The following is a 25,355-nucleotide window of genomic DNA, read 5'->3' on the forward strand; positions in this document are numbered from 1 at the left end:
ACTGTCAGACTGTTTTCCAGTGTGGCTAAAACCATTCTATATTCCCACCAGGAGTGTATGAGTGATTCAGTTTTTCTGCATCCTTGCCAGCAGATAGTGCTGTCACTGCTTTTAAAAATTTTTTGTCTTTTTGATAGATATATAGTAGTATCGCATTGTGATTTTAATTTGTATTTTTCTAATGACTAATGATATTAAACATTCTTATGTGCTTACTTTCCACTCTACTGTATATCCTATTTATTCACGTGCCGCTTTATATTTTTTGCCCATATTTTAATTGACCGATTCCTGTTGAGTTTTGACCTATTCTTGTAATTATTAGTCATTTGTCAAATATGTGGCTGGCAAGTATTTTCTCCCACTCTGGAGTTTATCTCTTTATTCTCTTTGAATTGTCTTTTGCAGAGAAAACACTTTTAATTTTCATGAAGTACAACTTAATAAGTTTTCTTTTTGTGCATCATGTTTTTGGTATCGAGTGTTTGCCTAGCCTTAGATCCTGTAGATTTTCCCCCATTCAATTTCCTTCACGCCTCTGTCAAAAATCAGTTAGATTTATCTGTGTGGGTCTATTTCTAGTTCTGTCTGGATCTGTTCTGTTCCATTCATCTGCAAATCCGTCCCTTCACCAATACCATAATATTGATGATTGTAGTTACGTAAATTCTGAAATCAGGTAGACAGATTCCTCCCTTCATTTTTTTCAAAAATTTTTTATTTATTCTAGTTTATTTGCTTTTCAATATAATTTTTCCTGCATAAAATCTGTTATCATATTCTTCTGATAGTTTCTTATTTTCTCCCCCAAATTAAAAATTATTATTTTTCCTCTAGGAATATTATTTTTAAAAAAATATCACCATATCCCCCTTACTTAGGTTTTCCACTGATGACCTGTTAACCAAGACATAATTGTTTTTCCCTCTTTTTCTTTTTTCTCTTTTTTAAGGCTGTACCTGCGGCATATGGAAGTTCCCAGGCTAGGGGTCAAATCAGAGCTACAACTGCTGGCCTACGCCACAGCCACAGCAACGGGGGATCTGAGCCAAGTCTGCGACCTACACCACAGCTTAGGGCAATGCCAGATCCTTAACCCACTGAGTGAGGTCAGGGATTGAACCCACATCTTCATGGATCCTAATCAGGTTCATTAACCACTGAGCCATGAAGGGAACTCCCTTCCCTCTACTTTATAGCCTTTTTTCCCCAATACTATTTTATAGACGCTTCCAGCATCTTTTTTGGGGGGTGGGCAATAAAGGGTCCTAAACTGAACTTATTAGTACCCTATTCAGAACAATATATATTCTGGATTAGGGGAGGATATTGTATTTCACTAACCTGAACCACATCAATAAATAATTTTTAGTCACCATTCTTTGAACTGTGGGCTATAAAAATGTTTAGTATAATAAGCAATATATACCATAATAAATATGCATATACATATGATTTTCCTTGCAGATGTTTCATTTACAAAAATATTATTTTTTTAGTTCAAATGCGATCAGTATGATTTTGTCCTGTTTTTATATTTTAATATGTTGTTCAGTCATTTATATGAATAATAACTATGTAAAATAACTTAATACTTGAGAAAACAGAAATCAAAAGTCTTTAAGACAAGCAAGACTAAACTTTTATGAGAAGGGACTAAGGTAAGATTTGTAGGCTTTACCAAGAAAACAAGTCTCTTCAAGTTCCCGATTTTATCTTTGGTAGTTCTAAGTTAGAAGTATATAAACTGAAACCAGGCAATAGGATAAAAATGACCTAAAGTATAAAGAACAGAAAGTATGTAGGGTGTGACAATCAGTGATTTAAACCATCTAAGATATGCTTTTTCATTAATCTTTTAAGTGGAAGGTCATCAGTTTGTGTCATTGAACTTGGCTTTTTATAGCTATTGGACTTTAATGGACCAGTTGTTTCTGGTGGTTCACTTGCAACCTTAGTTTAAAGTCTCTAATTGTTGCAATTTAACACTTCTGAAAAGACCCTTTCTTTGTTTTCTGAGTTTCAGTGATGATAATGAGAATGGCGTTTCAGAGTAAGGGGCAAAGCCATCTCTAATTCACAAGTATCTGTCACTAAAGTGTTACTCCATTCCTATCTTTGTAAGTTGTTATGCCCTATGTAAGCAGCACAGATTTAATAGTTTTGTTGTTATTGTCATTGTTTGTTTTTTAGCTATTGTGAATGATAGGAGTTTTAGCAATAGAGGGCTTTATCCCATCCAGAAAATAAACATTAGTATGTTCATGAAAGTATAAAGCTGTGGCTGCAAAAGGCATTCCATTTGGAGATGCTGAAGGTTTCTTTTTGATCATGGGTCCATCCACATCTAACCTTTACAGTTTTTAGTTACAGAAATAACACGGATTAGCCACAACTTCTACAAAAGTTTATCCATTGGAGTTTTAAATTGTGGATAATTTTGCACTACTGTGGGATATCTCCTGGAAGATTTTGGCAAATGTTTACTTGAGGTTTTATTCAGTGTTAGAAAGCAACTCTCCTGGCTTTGCTAGATATTATTTTTCTTAGTCTTAAAACACATTTGTTCCCAGTATTTCTTGTAGAAGTTACGTCAAAACTTGTGTCTCTAGTGAAATCCTTTAACTTCTCCATAGAATTATCTTATAAAATGTTCACAGGTAAATAATGTATTAGAAGAGCTTGCTTAGCATGGTGATGTGCTAAAGCAATTGATATATTTGTAACGGTATCTGTTTGACTAGGAAGCTGTACCTTTAGGGTAAAAAATTTTGGAGGGAGAAGGAAACATCTTAATTTGAACTATTTCCAAAGATAAACTATTTCAAACTTATATTGGCTATCAGAGAATATATTTACTCTTTTATTTTTAACAATTTCTTGTGTTCCAGAAAGGAACATTGTTCAGCAATTTGAATCAATTTGATTTCTAATAAGGGATTAGCTTCTGTAAGAGACCAAATGACTTATTGCACAGCCAATGTAACATTGTCCCTTAATTATTTATTTATTTATTTGTTTATTTATTTATTCATTCATTTATTGCTTCTTAAGGCCACACCCATGGCACCTGGAAGTTCCTAGGCTAGGGGTTGAATCAGAGGTACAGCTGCTGGCCTATGCCACAGCCACAGCAACGTGGGATATGGGCATCTGTGACCTATACCACAGCTCATGGCAATGCTGGATCCCCCACCCATTGATCAAGGCCAGGGATTGAACCTGCGTCCTCATGGATGCTAGTCAGATTTGTTTCTGCTGTACCACAATGGGAAGATCAATAAAAATAGATTAAGTCAGACTTAAGGGAGCATCCAGAAGATCAGTTCTGGGCACAGATACTTCTTGAACCATTAAAGCATGATCAAGAAATTTTCTTTCATTAGGTAAGTGTAAGAGGGTTTTTAGATTAAGGGACAATAACAGTATTTCATAAGTAGGTGGCTGACTAGCAGAAAATGTTGGTTGTTTTCAGCTAATAGGGATTATGTGGCAAGTGAAATATAAGATTTAAGGGTGATACTAGGCATTCCCATCATGGCTCAGTGGCTCACTGGTTAACGAATCCGACTAGGAACCATGAAGTTGCGGGTTCGATCCCTGGCCTCGCTCAGTGGGTTAAGGATCTGGCGTCACTGTGAGCTGTGGTGTAGGTTGCAGACACGGCTAGAATTCCATGTTGCTGTGGCTGTGGTGTAAGCCAGAGGCTATAGCTCCGATTAGACCCCTAGCCTGGGAACCTCCATATGCTGCAGGTACAGCCCTAGAAAAGGAAAAAAAAAAAAAAGGTGATACTAGTATGAAATCTAAAAATACTTTGAATAGTAGCTAAGACTCCCATTGCTCTAAGGCAAAGAGGTTAAGCCTTGGCTACTGTATCAAAGCAAAATCTAAAGTAAGCAATGGTTCTTTGAAGTGTACCATATGGTTGAGTCAATGGCTATAGAGTATGGCCTAATATATTAGTAGATACAAAAAAGAAATATATGATTATTTGAGAAAAAATGATCTGGATTTTCATGTGCTCTGCATTGTTTTATCTCTGTACATAAATATTTTCCCCATAAGAATACTGGAGTTTGAGCTAAGTATTTTTATCCAATCACATTTAATCTAGAAATATTAATCATATCCAAGATGTTTTCCCATGACCCCCAATGATAATTATTCTGTAGTGCCTTTTATCTGAAAGTGCCACCTGTAAGGCAAATTTTACCTTACAGGTTTGTTTTGATTTCTAGTTCACTTACTTTCTAATAGTCTGTGGAAATGTTCAGTTACATGTTGAAGATATTCTGAATTGGAAATTACCCATTTCATTTTTCTCTGATAAAGGTCTTTAATTGAGATCTAAGGTTATTTGTGAAGAAATGAAATAAGCTTCTCTTAAACTGTTGTGTCTACCCAAAATATTGTTTGGGAGTTTTAAAGCCTAGTTTTTAAAGACTACTAATGATTTGCCTTTATTTGGTTTACAATTTTGAATCATTATGCAATCCACTTCTAAGAGAAAGGCTTCTTAAATTGCTTTTATATAGTGCATGTCTATGTATGTATGTATTTTCGCCTTGTAGGGGCCATTTTAAAAATACACATTATGAAGCTATTTAAATACTCTTTTAGTCTTTACCTCTTTATTCCTTTTAACTTCCATCTAAAGTCTAATAATTTGATCAAATTAGAACATCTGTGACCATTCTGGACAATAACTATGTTGCAAAATTCTGAATTCTATAGTAGATTCTAGTATAAGTTCTAGAGGCCTAGGAACATTTTTATTTATAGCCCTCAACTTTTCTCTATACTTGTTTAAATGTAGCTTTTATGTATTGCCTTCTGATTTAAAAATTTAAAAAGTATTGTGTGCAAAGTGATTGTTTCTTTCCTGAGAACAACTCTCCCAAAAGGGATTTCAGGAGGTCAGAAGGAGGAGCCAGAGTTGGAGGCTAAGATAAGATAAGGAGATACAAGAAGTATAGATTTCAAATAGTTGAACAGGAGTCAACAAGAGTGCCTTTGTAAGAGATTTTTTTGAAATGAGTATTTTGTTTATTTGAAGTTAGCATACAAGTTGATAAAACTGACTATTGAATGTTTGATATTTTGCTTTGTATTTTTATCTGAAGCTCCCCTAAATTTTGACATGTAAAAAGTTTCACAGACTAGCCATTGTTATTTAAAATAAAAATAATTTTGCCAGTCAAGAAGATAAATATAAAAATTAGTGTTGCAGTGAGAATTCATAGGAAAGCAGTTGTTCTGCCAGAAGTTTATGGCCTTGCTGTAGATAAGCTCATGACAAAAAAGAAAAAAGACCTCTATAGTTGCTCAGGTGTATATGTTTATGAATAATGTTTTGAGTTTCCTAACCAAACAGATGCTAAGAATGGACTGTATGATCAGAAACACAGCACGTGTGGATCTTGGAATATAAACTAAACAACATGACCTACTTTTATGAATTGGCAAGATGAACTGGAGACTAATCAAGCTTGTGCCCTCATCTGCTGATGGAACACACTCTTAGACATGTGACAAAAATTAGACAATCCAGGACAAAAAACTTCAGCCATCCATTCATCTCCTTACAAAGCACATACATACATATGGACACACATTATATATATGTGTGTGTGTATTACATATATATAAATATATTTTATATAATACAAATATAAAATACACACACATATAGGACACATATATACATATATATATATAGGATGATTTTATAGTTAACCTAGGGCTTATGGATAACTGCCTAGAAAAAGGACCGTACATTCCTAAGTCAAAATTCATGAACCGGTAACTAGTCTCATGGGCACTGGGAACATGTCAGCAAAGGTTTTCATCATTGTTTGGGGAGTAGCAGAGCTTAGAGGCCACCTGATCCTAATGATTGTTAAACAATATCTATTAACTACAAAACTCTTGATGACAGAGGAGAGATTTACTGCACAGTACAGTCCTAGGTTAGATCAGCTAAAGAACAAGAGAAACTGTAAGGGCCCAAGAGGGTGTCAGTTATGCTAACAGCTATACATCATTGTGATTGAATGTCTATAGGAAGTTTGTGTGCTGACTCGATGACTTTCAGAAGTGCGGAGCTATTTCTGACTAGTTGGTTTTAGGAAGCTGAAGTGAGTTGATCATTGATTAAATGGACATAAAGGGGAGTTCCTATCATGGCTCAGTAGTATCCCTGAGGATGCAAGTTTGATCCCTGGCCTTGCTCAGTGGGTTAAGGATCTTGCATTGCTGTGAACTGTGGTGTAGATTGCATATGTGGCTCAGATCCTGTGTTGCTGTGACTGTGGTGTAGGCTGGAAACTGCACCTCTCATTCGACCCCTAGCCTGGGAACTTCCATATACCACAGGTGCAGCCCTACAAAGCAAAAAAAAAATTTTTAATTAAAAAAAAGAGCATAAAATCAGTTGTAGTGATTGCTTTTACTGCAGCTATAGAACTGTAATTGATTAACTTAAGTATAAAATCTGTCTATTGACTAAATTTTGCAATGTCTATATAACATACAGGCTTCTCCCCAAAGTGGTCAAATTATTATTATTTTAAAAAATTTTCATGCTAGGGAGTAGTTATAAAGAACAGACAGCTAGGAATAAGAAACAATCAGTCAGGGGGCACTTAATGATGATAAAAACCTAGAGTCAAAGTCAAAGGAAGAAGCCCTTCCCTCTACTGAGACTCATCACTCATTATGATTCAGTCACTTTTCAGGAGCTTGGAAACCTCTATTATTTAAAGGTTTTTTCATGTGCTTCTGATTGAAATTTTTATTCTTTGGATTTAAAATGAAAGATAATTTTAAGACTAATTTGCCCTATACTCCTGTTTTATAGGTGAGACCAGAGGAAAATTGTCTAATCTAGCTAGTTATTGACTCAAATGAGGCTAAAACCATAACCCTTCACTTCAAGTCATGTAACCTCAAGTTTGGTTTCTGAATGCAAGTGTGAATATTCAAACTTAGACCTTAATCAGAATAGCTCTAATACTCTTTGGTCTTGATTTCTGATTATGCTCCAGAATTGTTTTAAACTCTTCCTTGAGGATAAGAACTCCCATTTACTTATTTTTTAATTGCTTAATTCCTAATGTCTGAGTAGTGATTGGCATGTAGTGAATATGTATTCTGAAAGATTAAAAGAATAAATGAGTTAATGAATTACTAGTCCTCCAATTTATGACTACAACTATAGCTCCTAAGCCCTGGTCCTTACTTTTCTGCCCCTTGGTTTCCTCATCTATAAGACAAAAATGTAATAGTGGCAGATCTTTAGGGTTTTTCCAAATCTGGCATCCTAATTAAGATACTACCTGTGAAGTTTTTAGTTTAGTGTATTTGGTAGCAGTAATCAGAATGGAATACTCTGCATTAGAGGAGAGGTGTATCAGACTTAGGAAGTAGAAGCAATGAAGTCTTGCTTAGTTCCCTATACATCATAGGGAATTATATCCAGTCTCTTGGGATAGAACATGATGGAAGATAATACGAGAAAAAGAATGTGACTGGGCCACGATGCTGTACAGCAGCAGTATTTGATGGCAGTAATCAGAATGGGAAGCTTCTACATTAGAGGAGTGAGCATCGTATCAGATTTAGGAAGTAGAAATAAAATACGTTAAAACATACAGTTGAAGTTATACAATTGTAATCCACAGTTGGATGAGGTAGGGAACTTTATGAATAATATGAGATGAGGGCTTATAAAACTTTTAATTTTACATTGAGATATTAAAAGTAAAAAATAAAGTACTAAAAGTTCTGGTAAATATGTCCTGATTGGTGAGATAGCTCTTGTTCAGAGAGGAAGGAGCCTTCACTCTTCCCACATCTTGTGCCCTTTAGAGCAGCGTGAGAGTCCTCTCCAAGCATGGGATGAGATCCAGCAAAGATAACCAAGACAGAGGTATTGGCAGGTTTCCTAGGTAACAGAGCCCCTTGCTGTTACATTACAAATGAAGAAAACAATAATCAAGGAGAAGAGAGATAGGATTTAGATAAAATCTGCCTGTGAAGAAAGTTTGAAGAGGCATTTGGGAGGGGTTTGTGCTGAAAAGGATGAGATCACTAATACAGCAAAATTGAGCTCCGTTTTAAAGGGTAATGTTGAAGTGCATGTTTAAGAGTGTCCAATATGAGGTAGCCCAAGCCCTTTTCCTGCTGTTGTGGTCATAGATGGGGCCGATAAATTGTGTTCATTAACTCAAGTTGCCCCACCGGTTCTAACTGCAACAGCATTCCCTGTAACTCCCAGAATCTCTCTCAATTCACTTCTCCATACAGCCACTACCAAATGATTGGAGTGAGTATGTAAAATGAAACTGATTTGTCATTCTTGTCCTCCCTTCCCAGTGGTTGGGGACTGCATTTTAGGGTTAGATGTTTTCCTTCAGAGAAATGTAAAGAAAGGATAGTCTCTGAATTTGTGGGAAAATAGGTTGAAGGGAAGATGGGGCAGAATTCTCAGGGCTTTTATGCTCTGGGAACACTGCTTTGGGCTATAGAGAAATGTACCTTTCAGCTCTGTGGTTTGGTCTTTCTTGAGCTAGAAATAGCTGATCAGCTTTAAGAAAAGGGCTGAGAACTTGACCTCTGGAAAAATGGGAATCAAATCAGATATTGTTCAGTGACTACCTTTAGTCTTTATTGCTGGCTTGCCAAGGGAGAAAACAGGTCTTCTAACACCAGCATCCTGAGTTTTTGATGGAGTGGCTATAAGCTTAAAATAAAGGCAGAGCTGCATTTAAATCCCACCTTTGCTGCTTGCTAACTAGGTCATATTGGACAGGCTTCTTAAACATTTCAAACCTTAATTTCTTCATTTGTAAATTGAGGGTACTAGTACCCACACTAGAGATTTTTTTAAAACAGACAATTAAACATATTGTAATCAGTTAAATAAGTGAATTTATATGTAAAAGAAGTTTGGGGGCATTCCCATTGTGGCTCAGTGATAGCAAGCCTGATTAGTATCCATGAGGATGAGGATTCGTTTGATCCCTGGATCCTATTTATCAGTGGATTAAATATCTGGCATTGCCACAAGCTATGTTGTAGGTTGCAGACTCAGCTTGGATCCTGCATTGTTGTGGCTGAGGCCTAGGCTGGCGGCTGCAGCTGGATTTGACCCCTACCCTGGGAACTTCCACATGCCATGAGTGAGGCCATAAAAAGCAAAAAATGAAAAGTTTAGCACATTTAAAGTATGCATTAAATGACAGTTATCGATGATATTATTTGCTCCTTTCCATAATAACTTGAATTTCTGGTTTTCTTCTATACAATTGAATTTCAGAAAACACTTAAATGTCACAATTCCTACTTCAAAGCCCCTGTGACAATAGCTTTCACTCCCTAACACTTATTACTCCCCAGGCAGTCAAATGATCCTTTTTTTAACTCACGCTCCCATTCCCCAGTTTTAGCCAGATATCTGCTTAAATGATGCCCTTTCCAAACTCCCAGACTGACCAATGCATCTAAAGATATCTCTCTTCAACCTGATTATCTTCTAGATCCCTACTCTTTTAATTATACTTGTTAGCTTTTTTCTTAATAAAATCATATATTTGTTTCCTTGATTATTGCTTGTTTCCACCAAAATATGAGAAAAGATTTTTTTTTCAGTCTTGTTCATTGCTGCATGTCTCATACCTAGAACCATGCCTGCCACAGAGTATAACATATACACACGCATACATGCACACGCTTTTGGAAGGATGGATGCATAAATTAATAATTGCATGGTTATAGGTTTGTTCCAATTTTAAAATCCAATTTCAACCACTATAAATAGTACTACAATGATCAGGCCTATAAATGCCTCCTTGAAGTATAGACATTTTTCCAGAGAAAACACTAGGAATGAATTTGTTCTGTCATAGGGTATGTGCATCTTTAACTCTATTACGTATTGTCAAATTGTTTCCCAAAGTACTCACATCTTTTTTCACTCCCACCACCAGTGTATAGCAGTTCCTGTGTATTCTCAGTCTTGTCAATATTTTATATGATCAAATTTTAAAACTTGCCAACATAATGGAGTATGTGTAAAATGGTTTATCGTTATTTTAAATATGTGCTTCCATAATTACTATTGAGGCTAAAATAAACACACTAGTGAATTCTCAAGCATGCTGTGCAGTCATTCATAGCATCATCACAATGATATCTGAGGGACTGAAATTTTTTTCTTTCTCGATCAAGAGCAAGAACTTTCAATGAAATAAAATGCTTACTCTTGACTTTAGTTGACTTTTCCATTTGCAACCTTTGTCCTATGCCTAAGTTATCGTGGGAAAAGTAGAACAAGCATTGGGCAATTTGAATTCTGGGTTTAGCAGTCTTAGGTTTGGTCAAGGTACTTAGACTTTCTGAAAAGTGAGATTAACCAACACTCTGTCCTTCCATCTTTATAGGTTTGGTATGAGAATCAACTGAGATAATTGAATTAATGTCTACAGAACTGTGTAAATCTTAGTTTTTATTACACTTTTGCTGACATTTGTGAGGATCTCCAGGAAGAACCTTCTCCCTACAGCTAAAATGCACCTAGGCAGAGCACATGCAGCCCTCTGTTAAGGGCCCAGTGTGAAATTGAAGTTAATCTTCTCCTGTGACTTTTGTTTTTTCTTGGCAAGTGAATAGTTCAACTACACGCAACTTACAAGGCCAGTGGATTCCTGTTCAATAAGGAATTTACTTAATGAGCACTCCTCCAGCAGCTTTGAAGTTATGCCTCCCATGTTAAAAGAATGTGTACAATCTCTGGTTCCCATGTGACAGTGCCTGCCTCCCAGAATTTCCCAAGGAGCTGGAACAAAGGGTTTCCGTTACGTCTCCAGGCTCAGTGAAGGGCCAACTTTAAGTGAGATTTTAAGTGATGCAAGTTTGTCTTTTAAGTTTTAGATCATCTTGTCCCTTTTTCCTACGCAAGGGCACCATTTTGTTTCCATTGCATTCACACACACACACACACACACACACACACACACACACACACGCACAACACACACACACACACACCAGTTGTGTTAAATTAAACTCTGGGCTTCTTTATCCCACCAGAATTCTTGGGAATTTGCATTTTTGCACAGATCAAAGCTTTAATCTCTACAGATTAAGTCCTAGGAATTGCAAGTCTCAGTTTTTATATGGAGGATGTCATTGAGGCACAAGAAAACCTAGTGGTGGCTCAGATCAGGAGGGAACCTTCCTCAGATATGGCAGTGAGGGTCTGACTCAGTGGAAGACAGCCCCAGTCAATGTATAGTCTCAGAAAGGAGACAGTTCGAAACCAGGAAACATCTTCTGGAAGGCTGGAGCCGCTGAGGTGATCAGGGATTTGCATTCAAATGCATTTTGAAGTGGAAAGCAATTTGAATGAAGGAGGCTTTTTTTTTTTTTTCAATAATAATAAAAAAAATTGTGCTACTGAACCCACTTTATGATAAGACACCATAGTAACTGTGCAATGTAGCGCAACCTATGCATTTAGGGTGGGTTCACACTGCTTTTGTCTGCCAGAAGAGCCTTGTGAAACAAAGCAAGGAAATACCTCAAGTGGTATTTCCTTTCTGGAACAGTTTCCTAAAAGCCCAGTATTTAAGTACTATGTTCCCATATCCTGCAGTTCTCGTTACCACATGAACTAACCAATACACCCTGAATTGTACTAATTGCTGAATACATTTTACCTCTTTTAGTCATCCATATATAAACTTTGTGAGGAAAGTATGAATATGCCCATCATCCTAAGGAAAGAACTGAGATTCAGAAAAACTAAATGTCTATCCAAGACCTCACAGCTTAAGAATGACTAGTGTGATGGTTGATTTTATGTATCCACTTGGCTGGGGCACAGTGCCTACATATTTGGTCAAACATTACGCTGGCTGTTTTTGTGAAGATGTTTTTGGATGAGATTAACATCTTAATTGGTGGACTTTAAGCAGGTTATCTTTCATAATGCAGGCGGGTCTCATCTAATCAGTTGAAGACCTTAATAGAAGAAATGACTAACCTCTTCTGAGCAAGAGGGAAGTCCACCAGCAGAAGGCCATTGGACTCAAATTGCATCCTCAGTTCTTCCTGGAGCTCCACTCTGCAGATTTTGGATTTAGCCTCCATAATCACATGAGCCAATCCTTAAAATAAATCTCTCTCCTCCATACATATGCACATCTTAGTACTTCTATTTCTCTGGAAAATCCTAACACAGCTGGTCTAGGATTATAATGTAGCTCCCTCTTTGTCTCTTTCTTTCCGCTAAACCATGTTGCCTCCCAACACAACTGCTATGCAACGACTGTATGTAGTCCTAGATTAGTCACCATGGGGAAAGGTAAACTCAAAATGGAGCTTTTTGTGCAAAGTTTTAGATATTCATTGAAATAAGATTCACTAGTGAATGAGGTAGTGTGAAGAGCATAGGGCTTACATATAAACTTTAAGATTTTAGTCTAAATTCAACATTTACTTGATTTGTTGCTATGAGCAAGCTACTCATCACTTATGAGCTCTTATTTTCTTCATTTGAAAAATGGAGATGATGCTTATTTCAGGAAGCTTGATGAATATTTTGGTTATCTATCACTGGACAACAAAGTACTCTAAACATAATGGCTTAAAAATGACAAAAAAAATCTTTTTTTTTTGGCTCACAATTCTGTAATTTGGGCCCAGATTGGTAAAGATGGCTTTTTTTTTAAATGATTGTTTTTTCCATTATAGTTGATTTACAGTGTTCTGTCAATTTCTACTGTACAGCAAAGTGACCCAGACATACATGTATATACATATTCTTTTTCTCACATTATCCTCCATCATGTTCCATTGCAAGTGACTGGATATAGTTCCTGTGCTATATAGCAGGATTTCATTGCTTACCCACTCCAAATGCAATAGTTTGCATCTATTAACCCCACACTCCCTGTCCATCCCACTACCCCTTCCTCCCCTTGGGCAACCACAAGTCTGTCCTCTAAGTCCATGAGTTTCTTTTCTGTGAGAAGGTTCATTTGTGCCATATATTAGATTCCTGATATAAGTGATATCATATGGTATTTGTCTTTCTCTGTCTGACTTAATTCATTCAGCATGAGAGTCTCTAGTTCCATCGATGTTGCTGCAAACGGCATTATTTTGTTCTTTTTTACTGCTGAGTAGTATTCCATTGTGTGTATGTACCACATATTCTTAAGCCTTTTCTCCACACCCTCTCCAGCATTTATTATTTGTAGACTTATTAATGATGGCCATTCTGACAGGTGTGAGGTAGTATCTCATAGTAGTTTTGATTTGCATTCTCTGATAAATAGCGATGTTGAGCATTTTTTCATGTGCTTATTGGCCATCTGTATGTATTCTTTGGAGAAATGTCTATGCAGGTCTTTTGCCCATTTTTCAATTGGGTTGTTGGTTTTTTTTGCTGTTGAGTTGCGTGAGTTGTTTGTACATTTTAGAGATTAAGCCCTTGTCAGTTGCATATGAAACTATTTCCTTCCTTTCCTTAGGTTGTCTTTTTTTTTTTTATGGTTTCCTTGGCTATGCAAAAGCTTATCAGTTTGATTGGGTACCACTGGTTTATTTTTGCTTTTATTGCTTTTTCCTTGGGAGACTGACCTAAGAAAACTTTTGTACAGTTGATGTCAGGAGGCATAACTCTCCCCAACTTCAGGCAATATTACAAAGCTACAGTAATCAAGACAGTGTAGTAATGGTACCAAAACAGACATACAGACCAATGGAACAGAATAGAGAACCCAGAAATAACCCAGACACCTATGCTCAATTAATCTTTGACAAAGGAGGCAAGAATATAAAATGGGTAAAAGACAGTATTTTCAGCAAGTGGAGCTGGAAAAACTGGTCAGCCACATGTAAAGCAATGAAACCGGAACACATCATCACACCATGCACAAAAATAAACTCAAAATGACTTAAAGACTTAAACATGACAAGACACCATCAAACTCCTAGAAGAGAATATAGCCAAAACATTTTCTGACATCAACCATGCAGATGACTTTTTTTTTTCTGTTCCATATTGCATATCTTATGGTGAAACATCCAAGATGTCTTCTTCACTCCTGTGTCTGTTGGCTCAGCTGGAATGGTTGATAGGGCATCTCTATTCTTTTTCACTTATTTTTTTTCCACAGGGCTAGCTTGGTTTCCTTTACAGCATGGAAGTATCTTAACATTTCGTCCATTTTAAAGTGAAATCAGAAGGTTGTGGGCCCTAAAACCTAGACCAAGACTTGGTAGGTTATCCCTTCTGTCTCATTCTGGTGGTCAATGTCTGCCACCCAGTTTAGCTCAGAACAAATGAGGGGATGGAAGGAATGACACAGGGAATTAAATAGCTTGGGGTAGATCTCCTTGGGAGCTGCAAAAGTGGCAGTCTATTACAATAGAAACCAAATAAAAGGACACATTTACAGAGTATATCTCAGGACCAGGTATAAAGAAGGCAGAATTAATTCAGATGAAAACAGTATTTATTTTCATGATCTTTTGTCCTCTATAAACCATGTGCCTAGACATTTGTTTCAGCCACAGATTGCCTCTGTGGACCATGAAGAGAACAGAGGAATTATTTGTCTTCTCTTAAAATGAGATCATAGTAACTTGCGCAATGCCGTACAGTTGTGGTGGTGCTGATAGGTATTCTGTGTTAGATACTGTGTGCTATCAAACTGACCTGCCCCCCCTAAAAAAGTCAAGTTGTAGTATTTGACAATTCCTGTGTTGTAAATACTCCCAACATAGTGGATGCCAAGCCGACTTGAGGAAAGATGCATACAAACAGCTCTCTTCAGACAGTACATGCATTTCCAGAACACCACTGAGCTGGGAGAGACAGACACTGGTTGCCCAGAAAGTCAAGGTTCTGAGGAAAAAAACTTATGATAAAATATATTTTTATAAACTGTGGATGATCAAGCCTAAACCAACCAACTGCAAGACTCCAGATGGTCAACTTATTGCCTCCACATGGAGGTAAATGAGAAAATAAGATGAGACTTAGAATGCTTCTCTTTGAAGCAGGGTATTACCTCATAGAAAACAAACAAACAAATAAGTAATGTGAAGTAAGCAATTTGTCTCTGGTACCCACCCCCCTCCCACCTTCTTTTAGAGTCCCCACCCAGAAGTATCTTCCTGACATGTTTCCTTTTTTCAGCTCTGGTAGCCTTCCTGAGCTGTGGAGCTCAGCTTTCCCAATCCTACCCAAAATGAAATGCTCATAAAAGAGTTTAATCATTGATAATGGCCTCAAATATTAAGATTCCAGAGCATTAGGCATATCCATGTTTACTGATGAATTTCTCCAAAATGCCTTTTTAACTCATTTGTAAGTCAGTTGTTTGGAACCTAGTGTACATTATCCCATATAAATTACAATATAAACAGTTCTTACACAAAAATCTATTTTCCTGTGATCAATGATCACTTACACATTTCTGTTAAAAGGCAGAAAGTGATAACTATTGTAAAAATCAATAAATTAAAAAGACAACCAAACTGAATGAAGTATTTTGAATTTTTAAAAAATTTCTATAGGTAAATTAGGTTTCATAAGAAGAGATTAAGAGTATAACTGGTTGATTTTGTGAAAATAGGAGGTTTCTTGACACTAATAGTTTTATGGATAGATGGTTATAGCATTGCATCTCACCATTTTCAATTAAGTATATTTTTTAGCACTATGCTTCATGCATCCTAATCATTACTAGTGTTGTGTTTGGGGAAATCACAAGTGAAACAAATAATTTTAAGAAAGGAAATAGAAAGAAATAAAGAAAGAAAAGATATTATCTTGATGAACTATTTCTTGGGTATATTCTGTACTGCATGTTCCCACAAGTTGTTTCATGATCCATTGAGTTTCAGAAACTGAATACTAGATCTCTATTTCGATAGTCACAATGTGTGTTAACATAGATGTCATTTAAGGGGAAAGGGGGACCATATTTATTTATAATAAACTTATTTAAGAAGTAATATCTTAACTTACTAGACATCAGAGTCCTTTACTTAAAGAATATTTATTAATAGCCAGCAAAACTGGTAAATTCTAGAGCAGTGTTTCATCAGCTGTTGATCATGACCCAAAAGTGAATCATGAAATCATTTGAGTGGGCTGTATAAGCATTAAAAGAATAGAATAGAATAAAACATTTCAGAATCCATTGCAAAGTATATTATTTAATACAAAAAAAGATAAAATACATTTTTTTAAGAAATGTGTACATTTATGTGTATGTATTAGGTCACAAAGAAAAATGTATTTCTTACTGTGAGCTGAAAACTATTTAGCATACACTTTGGGAAACCTTTCTTAATAAAATCTAAGAATTAAAACAAAAAATGTCAGTTTATTCATTATTATTTTATTGGGATGTCAGATGTCAGATCAATTAAATGCAACATATTAAACCTATTATGCATTGTAATAAAGCATAACAATAAAATGAACATTGTGATTCTGGCATACAATTTAGAACTTTACCAATATCATTTTATCTATCTGCATGTAAATCTTGCTATCTTTTCCAGTTCTTGGCCTCCCCATAAGAGGTAACCACTATCCCCAAATTAGCATTGAATTCCTTTGTCTTTTTCCCCAATAATTTTTACCAAGTATGTGAAGTATTCCTACATTGAGTTTTGTTTATTTTGTGCATTAAAAGAGTATCATACTGAGAGCAATCCTCTGAGATTTCTTGCTTTTATTTTCAACTCAATATTTTGTTTCTCTAATTCATCTATATTGGTTGATGTAGCTGGTTCATGTGGTGCATTTTATCTGCTACAATATTTCCTCTATTGCAAACATTTCTGAAAACTTTTCCTGGTTAAACACATTAAAGAGTTTCTCTGAGCTATATAGCAGGAATTTCTGTATGATCCATTCCTAGATTTGGAATTGGGAATCATAGAGGATTATAATTTTCAACTTTACAAAGTAATGTGAATTTATTTTTCTGAAAGAGTTTCTTTATTAATACACACTCTCACCAGTATTTAAATTGCTCCATGTCATCAACATTTGGTATAGTAAGACTTGTTAACTTTTGTCAATCTATTGGGTATAAATGACATTATGGTTAATTATTGTTAACTATTATTGTTAATTTACATTCCTATCATTATTATCAAATAGTAAGTAGGTATCTTCTAGTATCTTCTAACATATTTATTTTCTATGGACTTTTGTTTTTTGAGTTGCATTTTTATGTCTTTATATTTTTCTGCTGAATTGTTTCTTATTAATTTAAGAATTTTTGTACATAATAGTTATTAATCTTTTGTTTGACATATGTGATTTAATATTTTATCCTTGCCCTTTCACTTTCTTTGTAGTATCTTCTGTTAAACAAATTCTTAACTTTAATGTAGTTAAGATTATCAATATTTTTATTACCTTCTTTCATGTCTTTTTAGAGAAACTTATACCTATCCTGAGGCCTAAAATATTCTTTTATGTTTTTTTCTAAAAGTTTTATTATTTTGTTTTCAAATTTAATCAATCTGGGATTAAGTTTTATTTATAGTGTGCAGTAGTGTTCCAATTTCATTTTATTTGCCTAAGAATAATCTTTTTTCTTAGCACAGTTATTAATTGCCCCTCCTGTTTCTAATGGTTTGCAGTAACACTTTTATCATACATAAAACTACCACATATGTTTAGGCCTGTGTATCAGTTAAGATTAAGGTCATCAGATAAGTCATGCTATGTGTTCTGAACATACTCATATTTAAAATTATTTGTACTTATTTTAAATTAAAATTCAACTGGGTGTCCTATATTTTTATTTACTAAATATGGCAACTCAGTCAGGATCCACTCAGGGAACTGAGACTATAGTTTTAAAGAAGTAGCTTTCAATCAAGGGTGTATATATTTACCCTGTGAGGAGATTTTTTTTTAAGATACAGACACCAGAAGAGCTCTTCCTTGGATCAATTGAAACAAAATCTCTGAAGAGAGGTCTAGGCATTATAGGTCTTTTAGGGCAATTCTAAGCTGAATCTCATGTGTCCTCCTTGTTAAGAACCACGATCTCAGGGACATTTCAAGAAATTCTTCTCGGAGTTCACGTCATGGCACAGTGGTTGAGAAGTCCTATTAGGAACCATGAGGTTGCGAGTTTGATCCCTGGCCTTGCTCAGTGGGTAGAGGATCTGGTGTTGCTGTGAGCTGTGGTGTGGGTTGCAGACGCGGCTCGGATCTTGCGTTGCTGTGGCTCTAGTAAAGGCTGGAAACCTCCATATACCGCGGGAGCAGCCCTAGAAAAGGCAAAAAGACAAAAAAAGACAAAAAAAAAGTTCTTCAGAATGAGTTTTATTTTAATTAACTCAAGCTAACAAGTTTTTTGTGAGAAATAAATTGATCCCTGGGTCAAACACTTGAGGTAGGAGTTTCTGTCATGGTTCAGCAGAAATGAATCTGACTAGCATCTATGAGGATTCAGGTTCAATCCCAGGCCTCCCTTAATGGGTTAAAGATCTGGCATTGCTGTGGCTGTGGTGTAGGCTGACGGCTGTAGCTCCATTTCGGCCCCTAGCCTGGAAACCTCCATATGCCACAGGTGCTGCCCTAAAAAACAACAACAACAAAATTTTGAGGTAGGATTTAAGTTTATGAAACAATCAGTGAAAAATGGTAAATTGATTCACATTCTAGTGTTGGATTCTGCAATGCAAGGTCTAAAAAGAAAAGATTATCATGTGTTTAGATTAACTTGGAAAGGCTTTCTGGAAGATATATAGAGTTGGCCCTTGAAGGACATGTTAAGATTAAAGCTTTCATTTCTCTAAATTTGACAGAAGAAGACTAGACATTAGATGAAAGAAGGCCTGGATCACAGTAATTTTCAACTCTTAACATAAGATCACGGAGATATTAGGAAGTCTAGAAAGAAAGTTTAAGATTAGCTTCCTAACTCTAGGATTATTGAATTTAGAATTATGGCATCAAATACTGGAATATTGATAGGGACAAGGCAGGCAGGACAGGTAGGGATTACGTAATATGAGAAACCAATAAATGAATAAAATCAATTAATTTCTTTGGTCATCGTTAATCACCTACCAAGGATGAGCACAAAGCTTTTCCTCTTCTACTAGGCAGAAAACAAGCTGGGTTCATGGCAGCTATCACATTTCCAAAGTACTACGGAGACAAGAAATACTTAGTCTTAAGCACATATGAAGTCTTATATCTTATTGTCCCAGACTGAACATCAACACAAGAACTGATATCTTGTTTGGAATGTCCTTCCATCAAGACTTTGGGTTGGGCTTTATGTTTTTCCCACTCTTTTTGACATCTCTATTCCCAATACTTTCCTCAGTAAAGATCAGTTGGACCTGACTAGACAAATATTTATAAGCCCTCATCCTAAACCAACAAAATTATAGACACTCTTTTTCTCTCCTAGATTTCAATTATTGTTATTTCTTCCCACCTTTCTTCTTCTGCATATGTGGTATTTGATTACAGCTGTAAAAGAGAATTATAGGCATGGCTGATGTGTGGTAGTTCTTTTACATTTTTGAAAAAGAAGAAAATGTAATTATATTTAAAAAAAAAACCACAGAGCTTTTTCAAAAAAGGACATTGGTAAAGGCAGAAAAGAGAAGGAGGTTAAAAATTAGGGTCCATCTGAATCCATATGTGCTACAGTTATGACCTATAAAAAGCTTCATGAATGGAAACTATGAGAAAAACATAATGGATTGATATTTTAAGATTATTACAGGATAAAGCACTAAATTGCAATGTAGTTATAAAAAATACCATAACCTATCTCTGGATAGGAGGGCATGAAATTCAAAATAAAAAATGGATTGCACCAAAAATACTTATTTTCACATAAAATTGAAATGAATATTCCTCAAGGCTGGTTCCAAATTGCACTTGTTTAAACTGTAATTAGTGAGAAGACTAGCTGATGTGTGGATAATACTAACAATACTGGTGAGATGATTAGCCATGGGGTATCTAGCCAAAGATTGTTCTTCTGATAATTAGCTTCAGGATAGAGTCTAATATTTGCCAAGACAAATATATGTTGACAAAGATCCCCATATGGGCTGGCAAATATGTGCTTGGGATATAGAAGAAATTAGGAATTAAAGAACTAGGCACTGAACTAGGCCATCTGGCTAACATTATTAAGTATGTTACTCATTCTGATGGCCAGTTCTTGGCACTTCCAACATACCTGGGGCAGCCATGAAGGTGCATGCTTGGGTCTTCATCCAATAAAGACCTTACCATTCCATTTATTCAGGGAGTACAGTTACTAGAGAGCCTCTATCTCTTAGTCCCTTTAGGATCTGCTTCAGCTTTCAAGCCAAACACTGAGTATTCTTGAGGGTTTTCTGGCCAAGAACTGAGCATGTCAGGTGCATTTGGTCCTGGCCATTTCTGCCCAACATAGAATGCCTCCAATAGGTAGATTCTGCTCCAAACCTCCACACTGAGATAGTAGAATCTGTTTCAGATGTGCAATTCAGGCTTACATTCTCACTGCCTAATCTTACTTTTTAAATTATATTAAAATATTCATTACCAAACCCAAGGCAGTCTAAATTTCCCCCTATGCTGTCTTCTAGAAGCTTTATATTTTTGCATCTTACATTTAGGTCTGTGATCCATTTTGAGTTAATTTTTATGAAATATGTAATATCAGAGTCCAGATTCTTTTTTTCTTTTTGCATATGGTTGTCCAGTTGTTCCAGTGCTATTTGTTGAAAGGACTGCTGTTTGTCTGTTGAATTGCTTTTGGCTCTTTTTGTCAAAGATCAGTTGACTATATCTGTGTGGATCTATTTCTGGCCTTTCTATTGTGTCCCATTGATCTATTTGTCTATTCTTTCATCAGTACCACACTGTTTAGTTCCTGTAGCTTTATGGTAAATCTGAAGTTAGGTAGTGTGGGACTACATTGTTTTTCTTCTTCAGTACTGTGTTGTTTATTTGAGGCTCTTTTTCCTTCCATACGTGGTGACAATATATATAAAAGCAATCGAGAGATTTCCATGGTGAGCTCAGGAAGTTAAGGATCCAGCGTTATCACTGCTGTGGCAGACTTGATCCCTGGCCAATGAACTTCCACATGCTGGTGTGGCCAAAAAAAAAAAAAAGAAAGAAAGAAAAGAAATTGGCTTTCGTGAATTGACCTTCTATCCTGCAACCTTGATGTAATAATCCCTTATTAGTTCCATGAGATTTTTGTGTCAGTTCTCTCAGATCTTCTACATAGATGAGCATGCCATCTACAAACAAAAATAGTCTTTTTCTTTTTTTGTCTTTTTGCCTTTTCTAGGGCCGCTCCAGAGGCATGTGGAGGTTCCCAGGATAGGGGTCGAATTGGAGCTGTAGCTGCCAGCCTACGCCAGAGCCACAGCAATGCGGGATCCAAGCCGCTTCTGCAACCTACACCACAGCTCACGGCAATGCCGGATCCTTAACCCACTGAGCAAGGGCAGGGATCGAACCCACAACCTCATGGTTCCTAGTCGGATTCGGTAACCACTGATTCACTATGGAAACTCCAAAAAACAGTCTTTTTCTTCATTTCCAATCCATATATCTTTTATTTCCTTTTCCTGTCTAATTGCATTAGTAAGACTTATAATGTTGAAATGGAGTAGTAGGAGGGAAAATTCTTATTTCTGATTTTATGGGGAAGACATCTAGTATCTCACCATCAAGTACATTAACTGTAGGCTTTTTGTAGATATGTCTTATCAAGTTGAAGAAATTCTCCATTCCTAGTTTTCTGAGAATTTTGATGATGAAGAATAGGCATATGCTCTCATGGCTTTTCTTCTACAGTCTGTTGATGTGATGAATTACACCAACTAATTTTCAAAGGTTGAATCAGTCTTGAATACTTGAAATAAATCCCATTTGGTCATGATGTATGATTCTGTTTATACATTGTTGGATTTGACCTACTACTATTTTGTTTAGTTTTTTTACATCTATATTCATGAAACATATTGTCTGTAATTTTTCTTGGTTTTAATAGCTTTATCTGAGTTTGGTATTAGGATGGTGCTGGCCTCATAAATGAGTTAAGATATGTTCCCTTTTATTTTCTGAAAGAAACCATTATGAAATGGTACAATTTTGTCCTTAAATATCTGTGAATTCACTGTGGTCCAGAATGTGGTATATATATATATATATTTCTTCCCACCCTTGTTATCATTTATTAGATTAGGACATTTTCACATTTTGGCAATTTAGTGGGCCTTTAAAAAAATTTTTTTCTTCTTTTACTAACTAACCTCTTCTACCTCCTATTGTTACCGTCTTGTTTTGAAGTAATTTCTGTATCTTTATATTTCCTCCAAATTATTACATTTTAAGAAGAACAGGTCTTAGAAAATGAGTGGTTATATTTTTGGTTCCCTTTTATTAAAATTTTGTTTTATGCCAAACATTGTTCTAAGCATCACACGTACATTCATTATTCTGTTTATTACTGTACAAACTTCTTTGAAATAGATATTATTCTTACCGTTATTATTTCTATTTCATAGATTAAAAAACAATAGCTTAAAGATATAAAATACTTTCCTAAGGCCACAGAAGGCCTTGGCACACAACATATAGCTTGTAATCAGTGGCTTTATTACAGCTAGTTTATTACTTATTTTAAAATTTCTTTAAAATTAAACTTTTAAAGGATAAAGAATTAAAAAAAAAAAGATGTCCATGGCAAAACTTAATTGGAAGCCAGTTTTGATTTATTTCAAAATCTTAACACTTTATAGTAGGCTGCACTGTTGGTCCACAAATGCTTTTGAAAAACCATATGCCATTTGTTAAACTCTCTACTAACACAATTCTACTAGTATATAGATTTCATTCTTCTGAGAGTTGATTTTATCAAGAATTCTAACTGCATATCCCCACTCACAGAGATGCAACTGCTCCCATCACTTTTTAAAAACTGGGATATTAATAGTTTTCTACATTTGGACATGGCTATTTGGCCATACGAAAAGCCAGACCAGGTATGTTCCTATAACTTAGATGCATATATTTTTATTGTCCTGGTTTTAAATTCAGGCTTCTTTATATTCTCCAAAGCCCCAACATAAATATCTGTGAAGTTATATCTCCATGCATAAGTTCCTAAAAATGAGACATTAGAACTTAAGTAAGATTCTGGGTTCAAATAACCTACTATACAAAATCATTGTGGATGCAGTGCTCATTCATAATATTTTTACTTATAAAACGTATAAACTTCTCCAATGTTTTTGTGAAGTGTGCTAGTTAGAAATTCCCAGCGGGTAAAATATACTGCCTAAATGAAAGTCATTACTAGAACCCTCTTTGTTGTTTTGGAAAAGCTTATTTATGTGCTGAAATTCAATATTCTATCTTCTCTTATCAGCTGTTGGCATGGGATTTTAAATGTAAATTACTTTGGAATATAAATGTTTATATTTGTCAAGCTGAGAAGAATAAGTTGTTAAACAGTATGCTGAGGTGCTTGTTCATAAATGACATCAGCTTTGTATTTGCACATAGCTATCAGCTTGGATTAATGTAGTTACATTTAGGATCAGTGAAAGCAGACAGATTTTGCAATACACTGTGGTTTTGATAGAGAACAAAACAGTCTTAACAAAAAGATGAGAATAAAAGTTTGGAATTTCTTCTGGGGTTTTTAATAGGCATAGTAAACAACACAATGTTGAAACACAATTATATTCCCTTTCAGTTTGTTTTAAAGCCGGAGCAGCAAGTGTTAGCTATAATGATCTTTTTCTCTAGTATACAAATAAGTAAAGAATGCTGCATTTTGTTTTGGGGAACAAAAATTTTCTACGATGATGACAGTCTTCTCTATTGGGTATCTTCATAAAGTCAGTACATAGTATAGTAACAGATTGATCTGTAAAGACTATGGAAATAAACTGTCAGTTCAAACCTTCATCATTACAATAATTTGATAAGAATTCCTCCTAGCGTTCAACTCTACAGGAACTTATTGCACCTTATCTTTCAGACAAATGTCCAGCAACTGGAGATTACCAACAGAGTAAAATATTCTTTTAGAGGGCTATTCCTACATTGGTTTTATATATATGTATATATGTGTGTATGTATGTATGTGTTGTGTGTGTGTGTGTATATATATATGTATGTGTGTGTATGTGTGTGTGTGTGTGTGTGTATATATAAAGAGAGAAAGAAATGGAAAGAAGGACTGATTTTTTATTCAATGATTGTCAGTTTGTTTAGAATTAAATTACTATGTGGTCAGTGCTAGACATCATGTACTAAACTGTATCATTGTAAATCAACTATACTTCAATTAAAAAATAAAATAAAATATATCAATGCCCATTAACCTTCTTCAATGAATTCAGAGTTCTTGGGAAAATAATATTGCAGTGTCTTCTACATTATCTGTGACAGTGATTTTCTAATGTTACTATGCGTTCTAATGGAACTGCATAACAGCCTATTTTCCCATACTCACCTTAGAAATTCTGTTCAGCAGCTCCAAGGTAGAGCCAGGTACAGCATTCTAAAGAGCATATCACCTTTTGGACCACACTTTAAGACCATGTCTAAGATCTTTGTTGACAAGGCTATTAATGGATCCTTTCTAGTTCTTGATCTCTATAAAATTGTTTTCTCCAGCTGGGGAAAATGACCACCACTTTCTCTTAAAACTCTAGAACAGTGTTTCTCCAAAGGTAGCTAAAGGACTATTGGCACTGGGATTAGGTAAGGTACTTACTAAAATATACATTCTGGGTCCCATTACAGATCTGTTAAGTCAGATATATTTGGATGTGGAGACTTAGAATTTTCATTTGAACCCAGTTGATTTTTTTTTCCTCCCATTGCTTTACTTCTAGGACCTTCCTTCACATAGGAATTTTAAAAAGGATGATTTTGAGAATAGTTCTATTTTGATCTTGTGTTTGAGGAATTGTTGCCTCAAACCAGGCAACCACTTTGCACTTCAAGGCAACCACTCTAGTTAAATTAAACTTGAGAACTTAAATACATTTGTTAAAATAATAACAAATTCTCAAGTTCCTCCCCTTCCCTTTGCTCTTTATTCCTTGATTCAGTTCACAATCTATTTGACTCTTAGCCTCTTTTTTCTCTCTTTCCTGACCTGTGAACAAGCCTCCATTTTAAGAATCTTGGGTAGGTGAGAATTTCCAAGGCAGAAAAAAAAAGTTTAAAAAAGTCTTATTTTAGACATGTTGACTAGAATAAAATTCTATTAGATTGGGAGTCTGACATCTGTAGAGACCTACTAAGA

This window comes from Phacochoerus africanus, chromosome 6 (assembly GCF_016906955.1).
Source record: "Phacochoerus africanus isolate WHEZ1 chromosome 6, ROS_Pafr_v1, whole genome shotgun sequence".
In the NCBI taxonomy this organism is placed as follows: Eukaryota; Metazoa; Chordata; class Mammalia; order Artiodactyla; family Suidae; genus Phacochoerus; species Phacochoerus africanus.